The sequence below is a fragment of the Hemicordylus capensis genome, chromosome 10 (assembly GCF_027244095.1).
Source record: "Hemicordylus capensis ecotype Gifberg chromosome 10, rHemCap1.1.pri, whole genome shotgun sequence".
Lineage (NCBI taxonomy): Eukaryota > Metazoa > Chordata > Lepidosauria > Squamata > Cordylidae > Hemicordylus > Hemicordylus capensis.
In genome coordinates, this window is record NC_069666.1 from 26636083 (window position 1) to 26661799 (window position 25717).

At 41.9% G+C, this 25717-nt stretch overlaps 1 protein-coding gene across 4 annotated transcripts in view; it reads right to left on the bottom strand.

Moving 5' to 3' along the window:
* OTUD7A (OTU deubiquitinase 7A) overlaps positions 1-25717 on the bottom strand; it is a 151387-nt gene that overhangs the window by 89802 nt on the left and 35868 nt on the right. For all 4 annotated transcript variants that reach the window (XM_053272691.1, XM_053272690.1, XM_053272689.1 and 1 more), the window contains exon 2: positions 6539-6669. The gene's annotated coding sequence lies outside the window, so the exon portion shown is untranslated. The remainder of the gene's footprint in view (positions 1-6538; positions 6670-25717) is intronic.

Consider the following 25717-nt stretch of genomic DNA (forward strand, 5'->3'; position numbering starts at 1 on the left):
AACTTGATTTTATTGCTTGATTTTAAAAGACTTGAACATTTCTTGTCTGGTTTTATGTCTCAAAAGTCTCTTCTGTTCCCAGTCTGGGTAAATTTAGTGAAGTTCTGTGCCCATCAACAGAATGTAAACTTGATTTTATTGCTTGATTTTAAAAGACTTGAACATTTCTTGTCTGGTTTTATGTCTCAAAAGTCTCTGCTGTTCCCAGTATGCGTAAATTTAGTAAAGTTCTGTGCCCATCAACAGAATGTAAACAATTACAAAAAACACAAGGCTTCTGAAAACAAAAATTGAAATTGACACATAACAATTACCAGGTCTCACCTAAAGTTTGAAACCTGTTCTCCCTTTTGGACCCAAGGCATACTGAATAAAACAAGCCTTTCCTCAAAAGTACTGAGCTAAACTTTAGAACCTCTGTCAAATCTTTGTCAGCTCTTTAAACTGGCCGGTAATTCATTGTAAATCCTGTTTTACTGGTATCAAACAAGACATTGAACTTAGATATGGAACATATTTGAAACTGATTATATATACTTGCCATAATTCATTTTACAAAAGCAGCTTAACGGATAGTTAATTAACAGACAGTTAATTCGAAAACTGAAGCAGAGAAAATTCTGTGCTAGTGAAATCTAAACATTCATGCAGAATAACTTTTATTATTATTTTACATTTTATATCCCGCTCTTCCTCCAAGAGCGGTGTACTAGATACTTAAGTTTCTCCTCACAACAACCCCGTGAAGTAGGTTAGGCTGAGAGAGAAGTGACTGGTCCAGAGTCACCCAGCTGGCATCATGGCTGAATGGGGATTTGAACTCGGGTCTCCCCGGTTCTAGTCCAGCACTCTAACCACTATACCACGCTGGCTCTCTTTATAGGCTATGTCTTTATAAAATGCCTATTTTTTGAATAAATGATAAATAGACTTGTTAGTTGCTGGTTTTGCCTCTTCATCCGTCTAGCTACCCAAAATTATATGGAGGCCAGAGTAAAGGTAAGCGATGGGAGTAGGAACTGGGAGGCAGATAGGAAGGGGTTTCCAGTTATTCAAGGCATAGGAGCTCCAGGACGGTGGCTTTGGTCATCAGCAACCAAGTGTGTTTTCAAACTTCTGTCTGCAACCATTAGGATGGTTTTCGGGATTTTATCCCAGTCAGCAAATTTCTGGTGTGCAGAAAAATCACCACTTTTTATGCGCAGAGAAGTGCTAATTTCAATTAGAGCCATTTAACACATTATCAAGCCACAAACCCAAGCCTGCCTCTATGTATATGCACAGCAAGGAGTCACAACCATTCCCAGCTTCTGCAACCACCTGTATGATCACACAGGTACATTCATCAAACATCGGTTGGCTACATTCACACTTTCTATTTTTAGCACAGGCATAGTCTTTATTTCGGTCTTTGACTAGCATACTATTATTAGCTGTATACATAGGAGCACACCTAAAATGTACAATGTATGGAGAAGCACCTTAGGACTCATGAAGGCTCACTACGCAAACGCTTTCATAGGCAACAGCCCACTGCGTCATGTGAACAAAGGGAGCAGAATAATTATTAGAAAGAAAATCAACAATATTGTGAATGTAATGTTCTCTTAAGGTTTCCTATGCTAGCAGCTCAAGCATTAATTGCTCGTAATTTGAAAACTGCTGAAAATCTTAACATCAGCATGGTATAAAATAGTATGGGGATATATGCTTGAAGAACTCATTTTATTTCGGTGTAATATGCGACAAAAGGTAAATAGATTTTAAGCAGGGTATGGAAACCAGTTATAGATACAGTGGAGACAAATAGTGTTTATTATAATCTGAGTAAGATCTTGGTTGAAATGGTTAAGAAGATGATGGACTGAATATATAAGTATGATCGATATACCAGTTTAACAAAATCTATACCAAATGTACATATTGCAAATGTTTCTTCATCCTGTAGTAACATTAATGTATATTCAGATGGGGGGTACTTGTGTTTAGGACCAACCCAGAAGAGCTTTTGTTCAAGAGGAAAAACAAAGTAGGTTTGCCATATGGGATAAGCTTAAGAGTTGTTCACAAAGCTTGGCCATCCAAAGCCATTCTACATCTTGTAATCTGATGGCACTTTAGCCAAATCCCTCCCATTGCTCTGCTTGGTCTGAGGTTCAAGAAATTGAAGTGACTCAGAACTAGAAATGGCAGCCTTAAAAAAAGAAAATAGATGTGTGAAAGTAGAGTGCACCACAGAATGGAAAAGACAGAGACATAATGAAGGGGTTTGGAAATGAAGAAGCAAGTTATACTTCAGTCCCATTCAGAGACGTTGCCTCTCTGTACCAATCCATCCTCAGAAATGTCATTGTGCAAATAGCCTTTGACTTTCACACCACCCACAGAACTGCAGAAGCCATACAGACTGGCAATGGCTCCAGCCAGCCTGCCAAAACCAGAAATCTGTTCAATCTTCTGTGGAAATCTGAAGAATCTGACACTGGTGACAAGAAGTCTCGTCTCATCACTGTCTTTAAACCCTTGCCCAAGGTACTGAATGTTGTCAAGGCTCCAAGGAATGACAGATATGGTCTCTAGTTTTCCTCTGCTAGCACACTGTTCTGCCTGCTGCTGAACTCCCTAGACATATCCATGGGATATTTCAAACCAAATGTACATGACTTCCATGCATGGGGAAACGAAATGCAAGGCCTTAGAACTGAGCCCACATTAAAAACTCCCCTGATCTATTAAAAAGGGCTTTTCTCAAACAATTTGAACTCACCTACACCTATCTAAAGTTACTCTACCTTGCCCAGTGCCAGTCCCCCATGTACAGTGGTCCCTCGACTTACGAACTACTCGACATCCGAAGTTTTCGACTTACGAACGACAAAAATGACCGGACGTCGTTGCCGGTTTAGATGCGGCTTCCTCGACTTACGAATTTTTAGATGCGGTTTCCTCGACTTACGAATGTTTCCAGACCTCCGTGGGTGCGCTTTTCGACTTACGAAAATTTCGACCTACGAACGTGCGTTCGGAACGGATTAACTTCGTAAGTCGAGGGACCACTGTATGCATTCACCTGCTCAGCCCACTTCAGAAGGCAGTGAAGAAATAAGCAACGGCAGAGAGAAGGGGATAGCACTACAGTGTGGTGATTTCAAAAGTGAAGAGACTGCATTGCCTAGACATATGGGAAAGGATAAGGTGGTGCGTACATGTAAAATAAATTAAAAAGGGGGAAATAAGCACTAGATTTTAGGCATGTGCACGAATTGAGGTTCACGCACAGGTCTGGGGACGAACCACCTCAGTGCTCTGGAAGTGCCACTGGGGAGGGGATCAGGGAGTGGCACCTTTAAAAGGGAGTACAGCAGGTCCTTACCTGCTCTCCACTGCCCCATGCAGCTTCCTATTGCATCGGTGCTGCCCTCAACAGCCCACATGTTGCCCAAATCAGTTTGATGCCGAACCTGTGCACGATCCTCGGTTCATGCACATTGCAACTAGATGCACAATACTTAAAGCCCACACCCTGTTAGACATACAAATTATAAGCAGTCTATTAACAAAAGGCCCTGTGAACCAGTTGCTATCGAGTTTTCTTCTCTGACTGAACTAGATTTCAATGTCACTGAACTATTATCTGACAAGACTCAGTCTGACAATCACAAAGTGGTTTCCTAGAGTTTGGGTCCTTATTTCCTTTTTCGCTCTTCTTCCCATTATGTCATTAGAAATAGGTCCGGCTACGGTTCGATTAGTAGTCATTACTTCCACCTTCCTTGCAAACTATCTACTCACCTATCTATGATCTGCTATCTATCTACTCACCTCAACTTCTAAAGGTTTCACAGATATTGCATCCCTAGGCAAGGTACTTTTGTTGCCAAGGCTTGACTAGCAACTTTTTAGATTGTGAGCCCTTTGGGGACAGGGATCCATTTTATTTATATATTATTTCTCTGTGTAAACCGCCCTGAGCCATTTTTGGAAGGGCGGTATAGAAATTGAATTATTAACAACTACTACTACTAATTCCTGTTATGCTTCATTTCTGACTTCAACAACAGCAGTAGAAATGAAGAGAGATGGTTTCTTCTTTCTGTCCCGGATTCTTTAAGGTACAAAGGGGCAGGCTGAAAAGATCCTAGAATGGTGGGGATTTCTAGAACATTCCCATATAGCTCAGAGACCAGAAAGTAAAAATAGCTCCTTCCAACACTGAACCACTTGGGATTTGAGCTGCACAGCCAGCCCCAACCTGAGCCCTATAACACTATAGAATGGGGAGATTTTTGCAAAAGGGGCAAAGAAAAAGGAACACTTTTCTTTCCATTTTTGAGAAACCAGCCCATACATAGCACCAGAGTGCTTCCAAGATGTCAGCCAACCTTTACCAGTCTGTAACAGCAAAGGCTGGGGAGATTCAAATCAGCAAGCCCTGAACAGGAGCAACATTACTGCAAGAACTACAGAGTTGCTGAGCAAAATGGTTGAATATCACTCAGGTTTGATACTAGTGGCACAAGGAGCCCGAGAACAGGGATGCTGTGGTGCTAGAGTGCAACTGTGCTATAACACCAAAGGGCAGTTCACATAATGGATTACTAGGGTAGGTAGCCTCCTACCCTAGTTTGGGAGCTGGGTGTACTCCCAATTTGCGAACACTTGTTGGATAAAACCAAGGGTGGAGGCAGGGAGCTTGATCGTGAGCTAAGCCTCCACTAGGCAGGACAATTTATCTGCTCATCTCGTTCAGAAGTTGGGGATGGAATCTGGGGCAGAGCACACCAGCAGAGCTTGACAGATGATCCAGCTCTCTGCCTCCGGCCTTGTTTTTATCTAACACACAGTCACAAGTTGGGAGCATGTCCAGCTCCCAAACCAGAGTCAGAGGAGTCTCCTGGGCAGTTTATGGTCATGTGAACTGCCCTTATGTTTAGCAAGCTCAAAACAGGAGAATTCAGGTTAGGGACACATCAGAGCAGTTTGTTGTGGTCCCCACTTGTTTCATCCTGATATACTTTAGCCCAGTGAATATATGAAGAATTTTCTCTATCCTCTTTCAGACATCCCTCTAGTTCTCTGGAAACAAACAAAATCTTCCTTCTAGCCCTCAAATCAACTTTTCCACAGAAACCTTTCATTTGAAGGGATATTCAATTCATTTTTAAAAGCGGGCACCTCTAAATATAATATATAATAGTTATATTCCAAAATTGGTTACTTTGCTTAATGGGAGTAAATTGCTGTTTGGATAGCATTAATTTACATGTTGATCACTTTAAACCATTTAAATATGGGTTTTGCGACTTAACCTTTTGCTATATTATATTATGCTTCATTAATAGCCTACCCAAAAAAACCCCTGCAAACTGCAGAGCATCATTGTTTCCAAGGGGGAATTAGTCTGGATTCAGAGAATTAATAAAAGCAATACACTTTTAGTGTGTTGTTTAGTTTATTGTTTTCTGTTCAGCTTTACGACAGCACCAAACTATCATTTTGGAACATACATGTTTATCTGGCAATTCATGTTAATGAATCATGTTAATGTTTCTTCTCCTTCCTGAAAATGTAATCTATCAAAATGTGTAGTACCAACATCCCATCCACCAACCCCAAGTGACCCTACCCTACAGAGCAAACTAGAAAGGCCTGAAACGCCAATGCATTGAGGCCTCAACATGGCTTCATGGCCCTCTCTGCCTCACTGCTGAATGCCATTGATGGGAGAGGTGTGGGTGGGGGAAAGAGAGACAAGGGTCCCATGATCCTTTAAAAATATATATATATATTTCTATACCGACCAAAACCTGCAACTCTGAGCGGTTTACAATTAAAGTTCTGTGAGCAAGGAATATGAATAGAATCAATTAATTGTTTCCCACTTTCAGACATAGCAGAAAACTCCAGTTTGTTTCAAAGTACAAGATCAAGTATTTCCTATTTCTTATATCCTCCCCTTAAATGCAAACGAGGGAACAAAAGAAAGGAAAAGCACAGAAGTATGAGTCTCACCATGACACCTTTTCACAACAAACCAGAGAATCAAACCACATTTTAAAACAAAAAACAAAAACCTGGCCCAGAGAGGTTTTTCAGTCAAGTGGAACTGAACCTAAAATCTCTTATCTTGAACCAGAATTAGAAACTAATTTTTAAAGACAAAAAGGTAAACCAAGTGTTCTCAAACTTGGGTCTCCAGATGATGTTGGACTACAACTCCCATCCTCCTAAGCCATAATGGCCTTTGTGGTCAAGGATGATGGGTGATGTAGTCCAACATAATTTGGGGACCCAGGTTTGAGTAATGGATTCTTATTTCCAGAGTGATGTATGGAGAGAAGACCAAAAACATTTGTTCACATTATTTGGGACCACCATGCTTAGAGTGACTGGCACATCTTCTTTTCCTGCTCCATTATCTACTTCTTCAATATTTTCATTTAAGAACAAACAACAGCTGCCCTAACTGGGAAAAATTAGTCCACTTTGTCAAGGCTGTCTGCTCTTCAGCCAAAAATAGCTAGTTCAATTGACTTACTTTGAGGAGACTTTAAGTAGCAGTTTGTGTGGCAAGTGTCAGATAGTCCTCATGCCACTGGTTTTCGGTGAAGAAGACAGTTCATTTTTAACGCAGTGGCATGTGTGAATAAGTTGCATCCCCTGAGAAATCTGTAACGAAACGAAACGTCTGTCAGAATGAAATGTATTTGCATCGTACATCTACATGACGACTACCAATGACTGTTCAGCCCATCTTGGACTCAATGGGTATGCTGTATTAATTCAACTAGCACTTCGGACACAAATGCACATATGAGTAAGCAACGATCCTTTGCATTTTCTGTGTCATTGCTCAAAGCAACAAGAAATGGATGTGTGCAAGAGTGAGGTGGGCGGGGGGGAGGCAGAGGCTCCAAACTCCAGCCACACGATATTTCATGTTTAGTGCAGGCCGTCCCCCTTCTTCAGGACTGCTGTTAGTTAGGAGCCAACAACTAGGATGTAGGTGATGGGGGCAGTTTTCCATCTGGTCCACCTCTGCTGGCTCAGGATGTCGCCCATCCAACTGCTGAGCCCTGATCCAGCAGGCCTGTTCTTATGTTCTAGTCTGTCAGCAGGTTGCCAGCTCCTCTGTTGGCTTGCCAAGCAGACCCTCCTGTTCACATTAAGAATTTTCATACCAATGCTAAATGTCCCTGGAGGTGTTCAGGCTGCAGTGGAAACTCTCCACGTGATAAGGAGAATCACTAGCAGGTCAGACTGGCTGTTAATGCTGAGCATGAAGAGTCAACGATTTCCACATGGATAAAATAAGTAGGCTGGCTCTAAAGCCAATTGGAACAAGGGGAGAATAACCCCATTCCTACCTACCTACACACACACACCCTGAAAACAAGGGAGCCAATATCATACAAACTTGTGTGGAAAGAGAGGAGAAAGGAAGGAGTTAAGGAATAATTAGATAAAAGCAGAGGCAAAAAGAAAAGAGACCTTTAAGGGGTCCATGCATTCAGCCCTATCCATCCACTGCAACGAGGCTGCACACAATAGCTATAAGTGACTAAAAGCTTTCATTCCTTAAGAAGTACAGCAGGAGAGTGTTTGCACAATAACACATATATCAAAATAATGGTTGAAAACCCTTCACCCACATTGCTCCACGTTGTTAGCGTTCTCTGGGAACCAACGCTAATTTGATAAGTGTGTTCACTTTGCAAAGGTAATTAAAAAGAGAAATAGGATTACCACATCCATTTGGCTTCATTTCTTTAAGAAAAAGAGACAGGGAAAGTGAAATAGAAAGGGCCAAGGCCCTGAGAAGCAGGCTCTTTACTGCTAAGTGTGTGGCAGTGGCCTATGGTGGTAAAAGAAAGACACTGATCATGCTTAAAAGGCACTATTTTTCATGTATTCTGGAGGTAATCCCAATAAGGTATTTTTTCCTGGTGATCAACCCTGAAACAAATTAAACCCTGAACATTCTCAGTGTAATTTCAAGGGCTTTAAAAACATGGATAAAACTGAGAACCGTTATATCCAGAAAAATTCCAAGGAAATTTTCCTTACTATCAGCCCCACCAATTAACCAGGTAGCAAAACTTTAGTCCAAGATTAAAGCTTTAGCCATCTGATGGTATAGATCAGGTTCTCAACCAGTGGTACAGGTACAATGGGTGGTATGTTGGAGAGTCCCAGGTGGGTCTCAGCAAGGGCTCAGCTATATGCTGGATTGAGCTCCCCGCTCCTGTCCATTGCCCGTGACTCCTCCAGAGTTCTCTGCTGCCCCCACATCTCCTCTTAGAGTCCTTCTTTGCCACCCTAGCTGATCCCGAATCCTTCTGACAGAGCTCGGCCAATTGCAAGCTCTGTCTCAGCAATGTGCACCGTCAGCTTGCTATCAGTTGGAGGACTGACTCTGCGGCAGAGTGGCCTGAAGCATTAGTGTGTGTGCTTGGCTGTATGTGTGTCGCCACTGCTTTTCACCAAGGCTCCTTGCTCTTCCTTGGTCCTGCGCCTTCCTCTGCCAACCCCCTTCCTCCTCTCCTGCACGTGCTTGCTGCTGCCGCTGCCGCCGCCACCGCCCCCCCTCCTTTTCAAGGCCCCTTGCTTCTGCAAGGCATTCTCATTCCTGCGTCCTCTCGGAGCCCTCCTCTGCCAACTTCATGGGAGAGGAGAGCTGGTCTTGTGGTAGCAAGCATGATTTGTCCCCATAGCTAAGCAGGGTCTGCCCTAGTTGCATCTGAATGGGAGACTTGATGTGTGAGCACTGGAAGATATTCCCCACAGGGGATGGAGCCGCTCTGGGAAGAGCAGAAGGTTTCAAGTTCCCTCCCTGGCAGCATCTCCAAGACAGGGCTGAGAGAGATTCCTGCCTGCAACCTTGGAGAAGCCGCTGCCAGTCTGTGAAGACAATACTGAGCTAGATAGACCAATGGTCTGACTCAGTATATGGCAGTTTCCTATGTTCCTATGTCACCTCTACCTCACTTTTGCTGAAAAGTGGTACGTAAATATTCATAAATTAGTAGTCTTTGGTTTTGGGTGGGTGGAGAGTAATCTTGATTGTGGGAGCCCTTGTTACAAGCAGATAATTATACTGATTTTGGCTGTGTTCCTTTATTTGGGTGGAAGTGGTTCTCACCCTAACTGTAACATTTAAGTGTGCACACACAAACACGCACACACACACACCCCTCCAAGGGAGTACCTGAGATGAAGGTTCACAGCAGAAGTGTGGTACACACATGGAACCCCCTGGTACAGATTAACCCACCAGACTATCGTGGCAAATTCTGAGTTGGGTGGTGCCTCGTTCAAATTTCATTCAGGCACAAACTTATGTAGGGAACTGATAGCCTTAATACAATCCAGTCATCAATTTAAGATATAGCAATGAGGTTACTTCCCTTACATATTTACCTTATGACTTATTGGAAAAGCTTCGCCAAGACATATTTCTAGATTACATATTTGTTCTAAGCTCCAGAATAGCCTCACAGTCACTTTCTGAAAGCCAGTATGCAATTTTATTTTCCAATGAGCAGATGTATCCCAACTGAAATGATCTCATTACAGAATTTGGTTTATAAGCTGTTCAGAAAAGAAACAAGATCTTTGTCTTTCTGAGGCAATCTGTCATGATAAAAAGTGAGACAAACGCATGGATAGGGTCCCGCTGCCACAACCGATCCTGACGAAGGCACGGATGCAGTTTCTTCAAATGCTTGTTTACACATGCCTACGTGTAACTCAACAGAACAGCATGTAGCTCAGGCTTTGTGACATCATGTAAGTATGAACAGATCACGTCTAACACAGGTTAACAAAGATCTTCTATCAGGTCAGACCTGAGACAAATTGTGCAGATAAATGCTATAGGATGTACTGTTAGTATGCTGCAATTCTATAGCAGAAGGGGAAAAGCAGAACCTTTTCTACTAAGTGAAGGATGCATCTACCTGAGAATCTCATCTTTGACTCTGATTTTGAAGTAAGTTTTTTGCCGTTAGAGCTGCAAAGATAATGCCTGAAATGTGACAATAATGTGACTAACACCCACGGAAATCTCAGAAGGCAGAAATGTGATTGAATAAGATTTCCATGGGCTGGGGCTGGACTTCAGTGCCTTGCATATCTCCTTATCCCTTTTCATGACTAGCAAAACCAGAACAAGCAATTCAAAACTAGGGAAATAATGCCTCAAAAGGGTTTATTTTCAAATTCTGAAGAAGCACTCAAGATGCCTAATCATCAAATCATAAAAACATCACAACAATTGATATTACAATACTGATGAATTGTGGTGTTGTTATTTATTACATACGAACACAGGCAGCTGCCATATAATGAATCAGACCATTAGCTAAGCAGGGTCTGCCCTGGTTGCATATGAATGGTAGACCACATATGAGCGCTGTAAGATATTGCCTTGAGGGGATGGAGCCACTCTGGGGAGAGCAGAAGGTTTCAAGTTCCTTCCCTGAATCTTCTCCAAAATAGGGTTGAGAGAGATTCCTGCCTGCAACCTTGGAGAAGCCTCTACCAGTCTGTGTAGACAAAACCGAGCTAGATAGACCAATGGTCTGACTCAGTATATGGCCGCTTCCTGTGCTCTTGTCTGTGACCTTTTTGATTTTAAGTGTGAACAGTCTGGTTGCATCTTGGTTCAAGTGGAGCCCATTCCTTTTGTACAGGCTTGTCTTGTCCCAAAATGTTCCCCAGTGCTTAAGAAATCTAAACCCCTCCCCCTGGTATCATTGAGACCCTTCAGTTCCTCCTGTCTCGCTGGCCCCACACAAGAAACAGGTAGCATGTCTAAGAATGCTACCTTGGGGGTCCTGGACTTCAATATGCTACCTTGCAGCCTAAGTTTGGATTCCAGGACTTCCCACCTACTTTTCTCAACACTGCTGATGTCAACATGCACCACAATGGCTGACTCCTCTGCAGCACTGCCTAACAGCCTACCTAGGTGCTGTGTGATGGCCACAACCTTTGTACCAGGCAGGAAAGCCACTGTGCAGTCTATGTGCCCATCACTGACCCATCTCTCTATGCTGCTGATTGAATCATCCACAGCTAGGAGGCCCCCACCTCCCAGAGGAGTATCCTCTATGCAAGAGATTATAGGTTCAACATCCAAGAAGTGAGACCCTTCTACTAAGGGAGCATTTCCCTCTTCCTCAGAATGATATTTTCCATGACAGCAGAGGAGCTGTCAGCTTGGCAGTGGGATGCCTCTATTGTGACCCTAAAGGTCTCATCCACATACATCTCTGCCTCTCTGAGCTTCTCCAAGTCAGTTACCTTGCCTTCGAGGGAACCAACTTGTTCTTTGAGAGCTCACACCAATGACGTCTGCCCAACAAGCAGATCATTGTACATGCAACACTATGCGCTAAAAGGAAAAGATGATTCAAATTCCAGATCAGTCATGGATTTCTGGATGGTACAAGTTGCTCTCCCTCAGATGTGACACGAGACCAAAGTGGCATGCCATGGCTTGCGACACAGAGTTGATCTGAGGAACAGGGATGCTGCGTTGCAGGCCTTGCAACAAAGAGATACAGATATGACGAATATTTACAAATATGACAAATATTTATAAGAGATTAACTAGAATATCCTTTTAGTCCTATTCACGTCTTCGTTCAAATTAGGCTTTCATTTTATGACCTAATCTGTTCTTTTAGTACCAAAAAAGCTGACCAATAGACAGTGCTTCAAATATTGCAGTGAAATGGGAACATCTGATAGCCAGAAATAGAATGAAATTGATATTGATTGAAAAATAAGCTTGCGGGGAGGAGTGGAGAGAGAACACATGCATCCACACACATGAAGATCAATATCTACAGGGGAGCTTTGGCTCAAGAAGAAGCATAGCAGTGTTTACATGTTACAGGATGTGTCATCTGCCGGGGGTGGGAGAGTGAGTGGAACAGCTAAACTGTAAGAAGAACGATGAGATTCTAAAGCACAGAGACAACATCTCGGAAGACCAAAAGGAAATGCAGAGATACACAAATCAATAACACCAATGGAAACTGAAGAAACTGGAAGCATGTTGTAGCATTCTTGTAGTTCAGCAATTAAAAAACAATGGGTAGGATCCAGGCTGTTAGTAATGATGAAGCACCAGTGAAATAAGGGAGACAAGTCAGTCATGACTCACATGTCCTATTCATTTCAATGGGATTTAGTCATCACATGGTGTTTTGTACACCTCAAGTGCTGTTGAAATTATAATAATGAAAGCAACAACCTTCAATGGATTTTTCAGGTTACACAGTTGTAATCAATGTTATGCCAAGAGGAGATAAAAGAGAAGAAGGAGAGTGCTTTTAAGCTCATATTAATTGGCATTTAATAAACAAATTGCAATCAGTTCCCCCAAGACTCCTGTGAAAACACCACTTCTTCAACTGCAGGATTATAATGAACTACAAGAAGAGGCAATGGAGGACAGGCATTTACCGTTTCACTATGCAGTAAAATGACAATAATAGGCCATTTGCTTCCTCCATATTCCCTGCCATACTGTGCAATATCAGCCGCTACAAGGACCCGAAAGGGGAAAGGGCAGCCCAGATGCCTCTTTAGTAGATAGCAGTTCTCCCTACAACATGAACAATTTCTGGTGAGGGCAGTAACCAACACCGCAGGGCCATTTCACACATTATGCAGAACCAAGTCCAGGTCTGCAATCAATCATGAACCCCTGCTGAATAGGAACATAGGAAACTGCCATATACTGAGTCAGACCATTGGTCTGTCTAGCTCAGTATTGTCTTCACAGACTGGCAGCGGCTTCTCCAAGGTTGCAGGCAGGAATCTCTCTCAGCCCTATCTTGGAGAAGCCAGGGAGGGAACTTGAAACCTTCTGCTCTTCACAGAGCGGCTTCATCCCCTGAGGGAAGTCTCTTACAGTGCTCACACATCAAGTCTCCCATTCAAATTCAACCAGGGCAGACCCTGCTTAGCTAAGGGGACAAGTCATGCTTGCTACCACAAGACCAGCTCTCCTCTCCGAAGGATATGTATTCATCCTTCCCTCTGACTAATTGAAAGTCAGGGAGAAAGCTAGGCCAGAACCCTTCTAGCTGACATCTCCTTATTCATGGGGATTGGGCCCTAGCTCAGTGGTAGAGTATCTGCTTTGCATTCAGAAGGTCCCATTTTCAATCCCTGGTAGGGCTGGGAAAGACTCCTGCCTCAACCCTTGGAGGACTAGATCATTAGGGCTGCACAGGTTCAGCCCTCCAGCTGTCACTGGACTTCAACTCCCATCATCCCTGGCCACACCTGAAGTCCAATAACATCTGAGGACCCAACTTTGAGAATCCCTGATCTAGATGATCTTCTAGAGCGGCTCTATCTCTATCTCTATTCAGATGCAACCAGGGCAGACCCTGCTTAGCTATGGGGACAAGTCATGCTTGCTACCACAAGACCAGCTCTCTTCTCCCAGGAATGTTCCTTTATGATAAGATATGCTAGTCTCATTCATACTTTACATTTTTAGGTATGTGATTAAAGCCTTTTAGGTGTGCACCTAAAAAAAATGTGATGCATGACATAACCATGCAAGCACTCCAGTTCAAGTGATTAGATGAACATTTGAGTAACAGTAGTGCAACACTACCACCTCTTTGAGGGGAGTGAAGAGAGGGGAGATGGCTTTGTGGTAGCAAGCATGAATCGTTCCCTTTGCTAAGCAAGGTCTGCCTTGGTTTGCATTTGGATGGAAGACTACGTGCAAGAGTGGTAAGATATCCCCCTTAGGGCAGGTGTATTCAACTTTGCCCCTCTCCCAGCTGTTTTTGAACTACAACTCCCATAATCCCCAGTCACAGTGGCCAATAGCCAGAGATTATGGGAACTGTAGGCCGACATCTGCAAGAGGGCCGAAGTTGAGCAGCTCAGCCTTAGGGGAAGGGGACATAGCTCAGTGACAGAGCAGCAAGCAGAAGGTCCCAGGTTCAATTCCTGGAAGCATTTCTAGGTCGGGTTGAGAGAGACCTGTGCCTATAAGCTTGGAGAGCCACTTCCAGTCAGTGCAGACAATACTGAGATAGATGGACCACTGGTCTAAGGTAGCTTCCTACATTCTTAACAACATGAATATACAGGCTGATAAATGTGTAACCACCTTGATTATAAAACCTCATAGGGTCAAAAAGTGTGCCTTCCAGACTAAGCTGCCCTTTGTTCCTGAATGTACTTTGAACAAATTCTCACTCTCTCTTTGAGCCCTGGTCTGATTCATCCACCAAGATGATTCTGTTAATGAGGATCTTAAGACTATAACTATACCTTTCCAAGGACAGGATATCCTCAGTGTAAAAGCCTTAAATAAGATTTCCATTGTAGTAAGAAATTTCAAGAGAGTATTTCCACGATTTTCCTAACATGACTGAGTGCCTCTAAAAATGATCTAAACCATCTCGCTCTGGCACCTGAAACCACTGAGCACTTGCAACTAAGGTGCTAAAAATCTCTGCCAAGAGAATGATATTTTTTGTTTCATTAAATATGGCTGAAAACATTACATTTTCTTAGGTAAATCTTACTTCCTTATTTATAGATATTTTCCCAAAATTGAATAAATATGACTGGGGAGGAAACAAGAAGAGAAAAGGAAACTGGCAAGCAAACAATCATGGGAATACTAAGCAAACTTTCACAAACACGTCAGGTAATTATAAAAATTTCAAAATAAATGAAATGGACTAGTAGGAGCAACATAAATCATTCGTGTCCACCTAACAATAGGCACTCATCATATTGCAACAGAATTAGGTTTACAGCCCTACTTGGAGATGCTGAAAATTGAGCATGGGGCCTTCCATGTTTAAAGCATGTGCAGACCAATTAAATCTTGCTGAACTGCTAAAATGTCCTCTTCACCAAAATCAAGCTGGATCAAGCTGGATTATACGCCCAGTAATTCTTCCAATCTGTATAAATATGTTTATTCAGAACTGTTGTAACCTAGGACAGGACTACCCACCAGCATTCCCTTTAACAGAGAATCCCAGAGCTGGTTGACAACAACTACCAGCATTCCCAGCTGCGATGGCCTTTGGCTGGGAATTATGGTAGTCAACAATCTCTGAGATTCCCTGTTAGAGGGAACACTGCTACCCACAATGAAAACAAAAGCCAGTTCATAGTAGTAGAAAGCAGTAACGGTGGTGGTGGCCACAGTTCTAACATGGCTTAATTTGGATGGGCATGAATACCAGCATATCAGAATTCTGAAAGTTATTTCTCTGCAGGGAGATGTGTGAAAGGCAAAGATGATCAAGATTTTTGCCACATTTCTCCATCTCTCTACTAATAATTTATTGGTATACAATGGTTTCCTATTTCATCTACAAGAGTCCACTAGTGACACAGCACCTTTACACCACTGTTCCCTCTAAGGCATGTGCATATGCGCATGCTCGCAAGTTTTTGGATGTCTGCTCAGTTCATTTTAGATCCCGCTCAGGTGGAATCAGGAAGGCCCCACTCTGAATGCACATGTGCACACACACTGCCTTGATACTGCCGCCCAGAACAAAACTCATTCCGCTCAGAAATGAAAAAAATTAGAGAAAACATTGCTTTTCACTTTATGAATGTATTGGCTAACAGGCTTCCGAACCCATGTATGGTCTACAACACTGTGTGAAGAATCATATGCTGAACCTGGAAATACTGATACTGTGGTAAGTTAACAGCTTTGTGTGAAGTCTGAAGCTCCATCTTGGGTAATATACAACCTTTTTTGTTTATCTCATTTCACAACTATGTATATCAACTTCTTTCCATGCCTTGAAATCCATAGGTGCAACTCCTGTTGGAAAATGTCCTGAACCTGTTGACACAAAGAACTGCTAGTGCAAACAGCCTTCTCCACTGGTCCCATACTGACAATGTCAAGATTAAGAATTGATTGCTTGGGACTGTATTGGGCCTTTCTTTTTTGTATCCAGAGAAACTCTTCCAGAGTTGATGAGTTATAGTCAACCATTGCTTTGAATGTACTGGCCTTGCTTAATATTACAATATTATGCAACTGTGCAGCATTATAATGTAATTATAGGTCTGATACACCCAGACATCTTTGTCTGAAAGCTGCTGAACACCACATGAAGATATCTGTGAATTTGTATGACCAAATGAAATCATTCAAGATTTTCTGCCAGGCCAAAGCAGTCTTTTCAGACAGCAATACAGTAATGGTTTGGAAAGAATATAGAGCCTAGAAAAAACTAATATTGTGTTTGCCTGTGTTTTAAATATCAGGGATTACATTAATGCCATGTACAGAGATAATTCTTGATAGGTCTTAAGAGCTTTCTATAATTGTGCTTAACAATAGCTTGTAAATTAAGCAGTATAAAAACCCTTAAGGCTCATTGATTACCCATTTCTATCTGAAATCCCATAGTGGGAACTGATCAATTATATGGCAAAACCTCAGCTTTGGAATAGTTTATTCAAGATTCTGCCATATTTTTCTATCACATGCTGAAAACCTGATAGAGATGTTTCATATTCAGATACATACAAAACTGAATCATCCGTGAGGAAGATAATCATATGATGTTCCTCACCTATCGCAATCTTTTAATAGTGCTTTGTCCCTAGCTTATGTAAAGCAATTCCCACTCACCAAAGCCTTAGATCACATTATAACTATGTAATGTGGATTGCAAAGTCACCCAGAGTTGCTAAGAAAGATGTACAGAGAGCTGAATCAGCCTGTCTGTGGGTACCACAGAAATATCACCTGGGCAATCCCAAGGGTAGAGTCAGGCATGTTACCACTTTTTTCAATGACTATAGCCACCAGCAAAAAGTTGATATTATGTATACCCACTAGGGGTGTGCACAAAACCGGGTCTCCCATTTGGTCCAAGTCCAGACTGGACTCAAACTGGACTGGGTATGTTCGGTTTTGGCATCCCCCGAGCCCCCCACACCCGGCTCAGTTCAGGGGAGTTTGCAATTTTTTTATTTTTTTTATTTACTCACCCCCTCCGGGGGGCGTGGCCATGGGGGTGTCTCCAGAGGTACCCCCTCCCCACACTGGCCTCCATTTATGCCCAAATCACCTGGTTCAGATGCTCTTTGGCCCATTCTGGGCCTGCCCTCCATTGTGGCAGCCATTTTGGAGGCCTCCACACATGCCCAATGGGCCTCTGTGTGGCCAGCCCAGAACGGGCTGAAGACCACCCGAACTGGGCAATTTGGTCATAAATGGAGGCCAGCAGGCAGTGGGTACCTCCAGAGACCCTACCACGGCTATGGCAGTGCCCCCTGGAGAGAGAGAGTAGTAGTTTTTTTTACTCAGAACTCCCCGAACAGGCCAGAGGGATTCAGTCCGATATTAAACCATCAAACCATTGGTCAAATCCAATCAGTTTGAAATCTGTTCAACTATAAAAGGCGACCTTGGACTTAATCCTGAGTGGATTAATCCATGGACCTAGTGCATGACGTCCTTTATGGAACAATGACCATAGTGTGATCAAATTCAGCATACAGGTGGGGAGAGAATTGCCAAGGAAGTCTAACACAGACACTTTGAATGTCAGAAGAGGAAACTTCTCCAAAATGAGTTTGGTGAAAAGAAAACTGAAAGGGAAAATCAGGAGAGTCACTTCGCTCCAGAATGCATGGAGTTTTCCTACATAGTACTTAAAAACAGGGTAGACAAAAATCAATGTTTTGGTTTTTTATAGATTAAAAGTTAGATTTGATTTAAATCAGATGTTTAAAAAATGTAAATACTACATGTAATTTAAAAAATTTAGTCTTTTCTTTACTTTCCCCCCCACGCGCTTGATTTCTTCAAACATAGCTTCAATCAGCTTGTTTGGGCATGGTTTCTTATTCTTACTGACATATTTTGCACATTTCAGGCACGATCCAAAGAAAAAGACTATAAGTATAGGTATATCATATTTGTGATGAGATTTATTTTTAATCAATTTTTAAATAATAGAAAGTGCTTAAATTAGCAACGTTTATAATGGACCTAAGTAAGGCAAAATTAGATTTGCCAAGGCCAGAGAAAGGGCTGATGCATTAATTTAAGTGCAGAGTAATGGACCAGATATTTTGTAACGTGAAGGGAAACAAAAGGTTAATGTATTTAGTGTCTTGGGCAGTGTTCCTTCTAAGGCATGTGCGTATGCACACGCTCACACAGCCTACTAAGGCTGAATCAGGAAGGCCCCACTCCGAATGCACATGGTGCGCACACACTGCCTTGATACTGCTTCCCAGAACAAAATTCATTCCACACACAGATGAAAAGAATTAGAGAGAACACTGGTCTCAGGTGTGGCCATTTTACAATTTCATTGTGATATTTTAGTGGGTAGCAATGTAGGATTGCAGCATGTAGCCGCCAAAACATACCGTTAAAACTTTCAGGAAAAGCACTTTATGAGAATATCCACCCACATTTACTGTGAGAGTGAATAAAATATATGTACTTGAGAGATCAAAATGTTGGGGAATTTTGCCCACACAGTTCTGAGCACAGCAAGCCCAAATAAATGAATACTTATGAAGAATAAGCTGTCTACAATGGAACATGGTACTTAAAAACAGGGTGGACAAAAATCAGTGTTTGGGGGGGGGGAGGTTTACAGACTAAAAGTTAGATTTGATTTAAATCAGGTTTTTTTAAAAACGTAAATACTACATGTAATTTAAAAATTGATTAAAATTAAATCTCATCACAAATATGATATATCTAGACTTACAGACTTTTAAAAATGAATTAATGATCCCCCCCCCACATAAAATAACGTGGAGCAGTGTGGACTGCCTGAATGAGGTTTGCGGACCCGCAAGCCGGCTGGGGCAGCGGGGTTCAAGGGTTTCAGCCCCCTAAGTCCCAGAATGATCCGGATGAACGTGCAGGGCATTCTGGGGAGCCCGCGAGGCTTGTTGCAGACTCCTGGCCGGGGGGCTACTCGTGAGTTGCTGTGGTGCAGCACCATGCTGCAGCGACACACAAGCAGTTAACGCACGTTTCGGGTGCTCGAGAATAGCCTCAGTGAGTTACTTATTGATAAAACATGAGTCTTCCCACTACTTCAGATTATTACCCTCCCTTCTGGCAGGATATTGATCAGATGGGAGAGCCACGTGATCAACACCACCCACTCAGTTCCAGCATTTATAAAAACAACAGCCGTGTAGGATAGTACCATGGGCAAGTGGTTTCTGTACAGTTATGGGTTGCTCCAAAGGGGCTGGCATGCAGTACATTTCAAAACAAAAGAAGTGAAACCCTTACCAATGGTATTCCAGGAAGGTCCTACCACAACTTAAAAAAACCCAACAACACGTTGATAAGTCTTCCTCCTCAAAGCGAAGGCAATCTTTTAATTAAAGATTACCCTGGAGCTGTGACTGGGCCAGTCACGCATCTCTCAGCCCAACCTACCTCACAGGGCTGTTGTGAGGATAAACATAACCATGTATACTGCTCTGGGCTCCTTGGAAGAAGACTGGGATATAAATGTAAAAATAAATAAATTAAATACTGAGAAACATTATAAAAAGTAGTCTGAACAGTGCTGTTAATGGCAACTCATTACTCAGATGTGTTTACTATGCTAAGTCTCCAGATAATATTTCCAAATTATAGAATGACTTCCAGTACATTAAACCAGTACACAACGAAATATGAATTCCTAGAATTCCTATGAATTCCTAGAGCCTAAGCTACGCATATCCCACGAAAGCCGCCTTGGGATTGTCTAAATGAAAGGCGGGGTATAAATTTAACAATAAAATAAATTCCCATTCCAAGTTCCCTCCATAATGCTACAATTTCAATGTCCTCATAGTTTCCGGCATCAATCAAGCACATTTGATTATTCTCCTGAAGACTGGATTACCACTCCCTCTCAGCTTTCAAATCCTTCCAAAACACTGATTTTCTTCATTGAACTCTTCACAGTCTGCCTTCTTCCTTTAGTATTGCCGTGGTTAAGCATATTGAGTGTGCAACATTAAATCAAAGTGTTGATATTGAACTCATTCCACCTCTGTACCTTGCCTTCCCATTGTTAAGCTATGCGTAGGATCCTAGGAAGCTGCCATATACTGAGTCAGACCATGGATCCATCTAGCTAAGAACGGTCTACACAGACTGGCAGCAGCTTCTCTGAGGTTACCGGCAGGAGTCTCTCTTAGCCCCATCTTAGTGATGCCAGAGTGGGAACTGCATGCAGATGCTCTTCCCAGAGCATCTCCAGTATCCACACCAGACTCCTTGGAGAAAGTTCTGTCTCAGGTCCTGTTCTCATAATAATCATTTGTTGATTTCCAGCCCCACCAGTTTTCACATACGCAAGAGGTGTCGCAAATGCACAGACTCACACCCCAAGACAGTTATGATCATGACAACAGTATCTGGGGCCCTTTATATCACCTCCAAACATTCACCTCTAGCCCTACTTTCTAGATGTCACTACAAGAGGCTTCTACGTTGGTGTACCTTGTGTGAGTGAATTCTTATCAGAATGGAGTATTATTGGTTTGTATGTACATCTGATCAATGATTGTAACAAAGCGATTCATTCATTCACACATTCACCACTTAAACAGCACCATAAGTTCCCAGTGAAATGTCTATGTTAAATGATTATTATGATAAATGATTAAATGATTGGACTAGGACTGGAAAGAGCCAAGTTTGAATCCCCCTTCAACCATGAAACTCACTGGGTGACTCTGAGCCAGTCATGTATCTCTCAGCCTAACCTACCTCACAGGGTTGTTGTGAGGGTAAAAATAACCATGTGCACTGCTCTGAGCTCCTCAGAAAAAGAGCGGGATAAATGTAAAAATAAATAAAATAAAATAAATAATAAATAAGTTATACCAATCGGACTTCAGATTGCCTCTGCAACATGGACTACTAAGCAACAGTGCTCTACAAATAAAACAATGAAAATGTGTGTTTGTTTTTTAAAAAAACCCAAACACATGAACCATGGCATCATCAGACAGAAGCAAGTCTCCAGGAAATGACACATTTCCTTCTCCTTGATACTATCCTCAAAGAAGCAGAAACGGCAAAAACAAGCCATCATGGAACTTCCTTCACATACTCTAAGTGCATCCTACTACAACTGTCTTCAGAGGCTTGCCTGTGGCATCTAGCTTAGCCAGCTAGCCTTCAGCAGCTGGTTGACAGATGTGTCTAAAGACAGTTTTCAAGCAGAAGGCACATGTGCTAACTCTCTCACTGTCATTTCCATTTTTTTCAGATTGTTAACATTCAGCTTAACAGGGGATTATTCTAGTCAATATTATGGGTTTAAACAAGAACAAGCAGGGATATTTATTTGGCATATTTCTACAAGTTCTCTGGCTGGTTTACAAAACAATAAAAACAACCAATTAAAAATTAACATATTTAAACAATTAAAATTTAAAAAGTTGAAACTACTAAAACACAATTAAAACAATATCTAATTAAAAGCCTGGGGGACAAATGCATTTTGACTTTTAAAAGTTGTAAGAGATGGGGAGGCTCTTATTTCAGCAGGAAGTGTGTTCCAAAGCCTTGGGACAGCAACAGAGAAGGCCCGTCCCTGAGTAGCCACCAGACAAGCCAGTGGCAACTGCAGACGGACCTCTCCAGATGATCTCAACGGGCAATGTGGTTCATAGCAAAGAAGGCATTCTCTTAAACACTCAGGGCCCAAGCTGTTTAGGGCTTTATAGGTTATAACCAAAACCTTGTACTTTGCCCAGAAATTTATCGGCAGCCAGTGTAGATCTTTTAAGATAGGAGTCATATGGTATCTCCACGATGACCCAGAGACCAACCTGGCAGCCGCATTCTGGACTAACTGCAGTTTCCGGACTATGTACAAAGGCAGCCCCACATAGAGCGCATTGCAGTAGTCAGATGTTCTTGAAACATTCTAGAAAGAAAAAGAGACATGTATTTTGGTAGGAAGAAGTCTTAATGACTTAGGTGCAAAGTATCTCCTTCCATAAGTCCTGGATATAGCACCAAGGACCCACTTGCACAACACTCCTCAGAGGCAGCCTCATCATGAGAGGATGCAAGGCCAGGTGACCACCTCCAAGTGGCAGATGTGGGTGCCATTAAAGATGGCAGTGAGAGAGACACATAAAGAGTCTTCTAGCATAACCCAGTTCTTCTGCCCTAGACGCACTGAACTGGGAGGGATCTGTATCAGCAACGGTTTCCACTTTTCTGGATCCCACTCAAAGGTTATCTTATTAACTATTATGCTGGTGGATCCGAGACTGTTCCCCACTCCACGCTCACACAGCCACCTCCTCCACCCTCACCTCATCCTATCTTATATAACTCAGAGGCAACATTAAAAACAACAACCAAAAAACCTGAGAAGAAACTGTTATCACATTCCCTTGAGTAAAAAAACAAACACACACATTTGATAACAAAGTATTCCTGTAGTAGTAACACATAATAAAATGGAAAAATTGTACTTATTTTTCCAATATGGATTTTCCTCTGCTTGAGCTTTATAAATGCATCTACTGGCTTACCTCACTAACAGCGGACTCACCATCTGTGATTCCACGTATCTGTGATTGGGTAATGGACATCTGACCTCAACATACGTGAAAAAAATCCAACTAATCGGGGGTTAAATACATGTATCTGCAGGTCGGGGGTGGCCGGAAATAACCTTGGAGGTAGTTTCCGGCTGCCATTTTGAATACGGGAGCCATTTTATGGCTTATTTGTGTAAGAACATACCAACCACGACCACCACCACCCCCATGCACGATTTTCAGCTAAATTTGGGGAAACGTTTTCACTTGCAGGGGGTATCCTTTGATGCCTGACTACCACGGAGTATGATAGGGCACTTTATTGGCTATTGGGGTGGGGGAGTTCATTTGGGAACCTAACCCCAGCGTTCCCATAGACTCAATATCCACAGTTTCGTTACCATGATTTTGGTAGTATTTTCTTCCTTTTCTACTACTTTTCTATGTACCAATCATACATATCATACATATTTGTTTTAAAGTACATTTAAAATATAAATGCATTTTAAAACAAATCAGAAATATGTACGAGAGGAGAGCTGGTCTTGTGGTAGCAAGCATGACTTGTCCCCATAGCTAAGCAGGGTCCGCCCTGGTTGTATATGAATGGGAGACTTGATGTGTGAGCACTGCAAGATATTCCCCTCAGGGGATGAAGCTGCTCTGGGATGAGCTGAAGGTCCCAAGTTCCCTCTCTGGCAGCATCTCCAAGATAGGGCTGAGAGAGATTCCTGCCTGCAACCTTGGAGAAGCCTCTGCCAGTCTGTGAAGACAATACTGAGCTAGATAGACCAATGGTCTGACTCAGTATATGGCAGTTTCCTATGTTCCTACGATTGCTATTATAGTGAGTAAAGCATTTGTGTTATTAAAAAGTCTTCTGCTCCTTCAAGCCTAGTATATGACATTTTAGTACTGATATGGATTAGCTTGACCACTCTTCCTACTACTAGGTGATCACCTCATGGTTAAATCAATAAAGAGGTATAGTCTGTAATATGAGACAATCCCAATCAGCACAAATATGGGGCTATATCTGAGGCTTGCTCAAAGTTCTAGAGAGATAAACGTGTGCTGAGCCCTTTTAGCTGACCCAGTTATAGATGGAGGACACTTCAAGGTGATTCTATAAAACAGCTGATGGTGGGAGAAAATAATCATGTGAAATTTTGGTAACACACACTTCAACATATGCAGAAAACGAATCTAGCTCAGTGAATGTTTTAGTCATCTATTACATTAAGTGAAAGGAGATCTTCTAGTATTTTATCTAGAGTCATTTCATTGTAGAATAGAATACACCATCGTGTAGCCCTTTCTCAAATGGTAGTTTGACACAATTACCTCTCCAATTTGATTAATATTCAATAGTGTAATGACGCAGCAGGGAAGTAACTTGCCTAGGGAGCAAGAGGTTGCCGGTTTGAATCCCCGCTGGTATGTTCCCCAGACTATGGGAAACACCTATATCTGGCAGCAGCAATATAGGAAGATGCTGAAAGGAGATGGCAATGGTAAACCCCCTCCTGTATTCTACCAAAGGAAAACCACAGGGCTCTGTGGTCGCTAGGAGTCAACACCAACTTGATGGCACAACTTTAGAGTTATTTACTTTGTAGTGACAAAAGTCACACTTGCTGCTCCAGAAATTCATTAGGCAAACAACTTCAGTCTTTATAAATGTGTACTTTGGTGCATATTAAAACCTTAATGCAGGTACTGATATCAGAAGTTCACTAGAAACCTGCAGCCCTAATAATAAATAGTACAAATTATAATCCATGGAAAGCAACAACAGTCCATTGAGTTTTTTAAAATATGCATGGGGGAAATGAAAATAACTTACATGTAAAGAGTTGCAGTCTCAATAGGCAACTCGTACCAGCAGTAAATTGTTAAATGTGATTAGAAAAACACATTATTCAATTCTAAGCCTCTTTACTACAAAATCAATTTATTATAGTGCCTTGATTTCCCTTGGGAAAGACAGTTAGACATCACAAAGACCAGAGTCAGCGGTTACGGGAGAGTCAAGACAGAATGCAGCCCAGTGCATGAACTACTACTACAGCAATGACATGCAGCAGAGGTCTGGAAATGGATCAACTCAGCTAGAATTCAAGAAGCACCTGATAAGGCCACTGTGCGAAACAGGATGCTGGACTAGATAGGCCTTGGGCCTGATCCAGCAGGGCTGTTCTTATGTTCATTCATAAGCTTTATGTTGCCACAGGAAATGGATCTGGCAATAAGAACCTTGGTATTCCCTCATTACCTCCAAATTTGCATATCCATAGGCAGGTCTTAGAGACACAGTTTCTTTATCTACAGTACAAAAGTAGGCTACAATTTACCTATTTGCTGTTGCTAAGTGGCTGGAAATGATGAAGAAACTACTTCCAGTGTCACTTCCAGCCACCATTTTACAACATGGGGCCATTTTGAGGCTCTTTCTCTGTGTGTGTATGTGTAAACATATACACATACAACACTGGGGGTTTTCTAACGACTATTTGCCAAATATTTGGCCAATTTGGGGATTTTTGGAGGCATTTCTGGAGCCCTGGAAAGCAAGGTACTGTTCATTTCTACTCTTATATCTCTACCTTTCCCACTTAGTTGGCTTTTTGTATTTAGGAACCTAACTCCTAGATTCTCATAGGGGTAAGATTCCTTACTCATGGTTTGCATACTCATGGTTATTTATTTGTTTGTTTTATTTAATTTATATACTGCCTGACTCCAAAGGCTCTAGGTGATTCACAAAAACAAATTCAAGAAAAACAAAATAAAACGAACTATTAAAAACAGCAATTAAAAAATTTAAAACATTCAGAGATTACTAAAAGCCTGGCTGAAAAAAAAAATTGTCTTGTAGGTGAGGAACCCCCACGAATAAAGAAAGCCACCTGTAATTTCAGTTGGTCTTTCTTATTCGCTATATTTTATTTCCAGCTGAAAAATAAATTGAAATATTGTTCTCTGTACAAGTCTCATGTTTATAGCTGTTATGGGAACAAACAACCTGAAATAAAAGATTATACTGGGGGAGACAATGCTTCCATTACTAACATGAATAAAGTCAACATTTCTGATTCCCAATGCAGTTATTTTATTTTAGGAGTATATATAA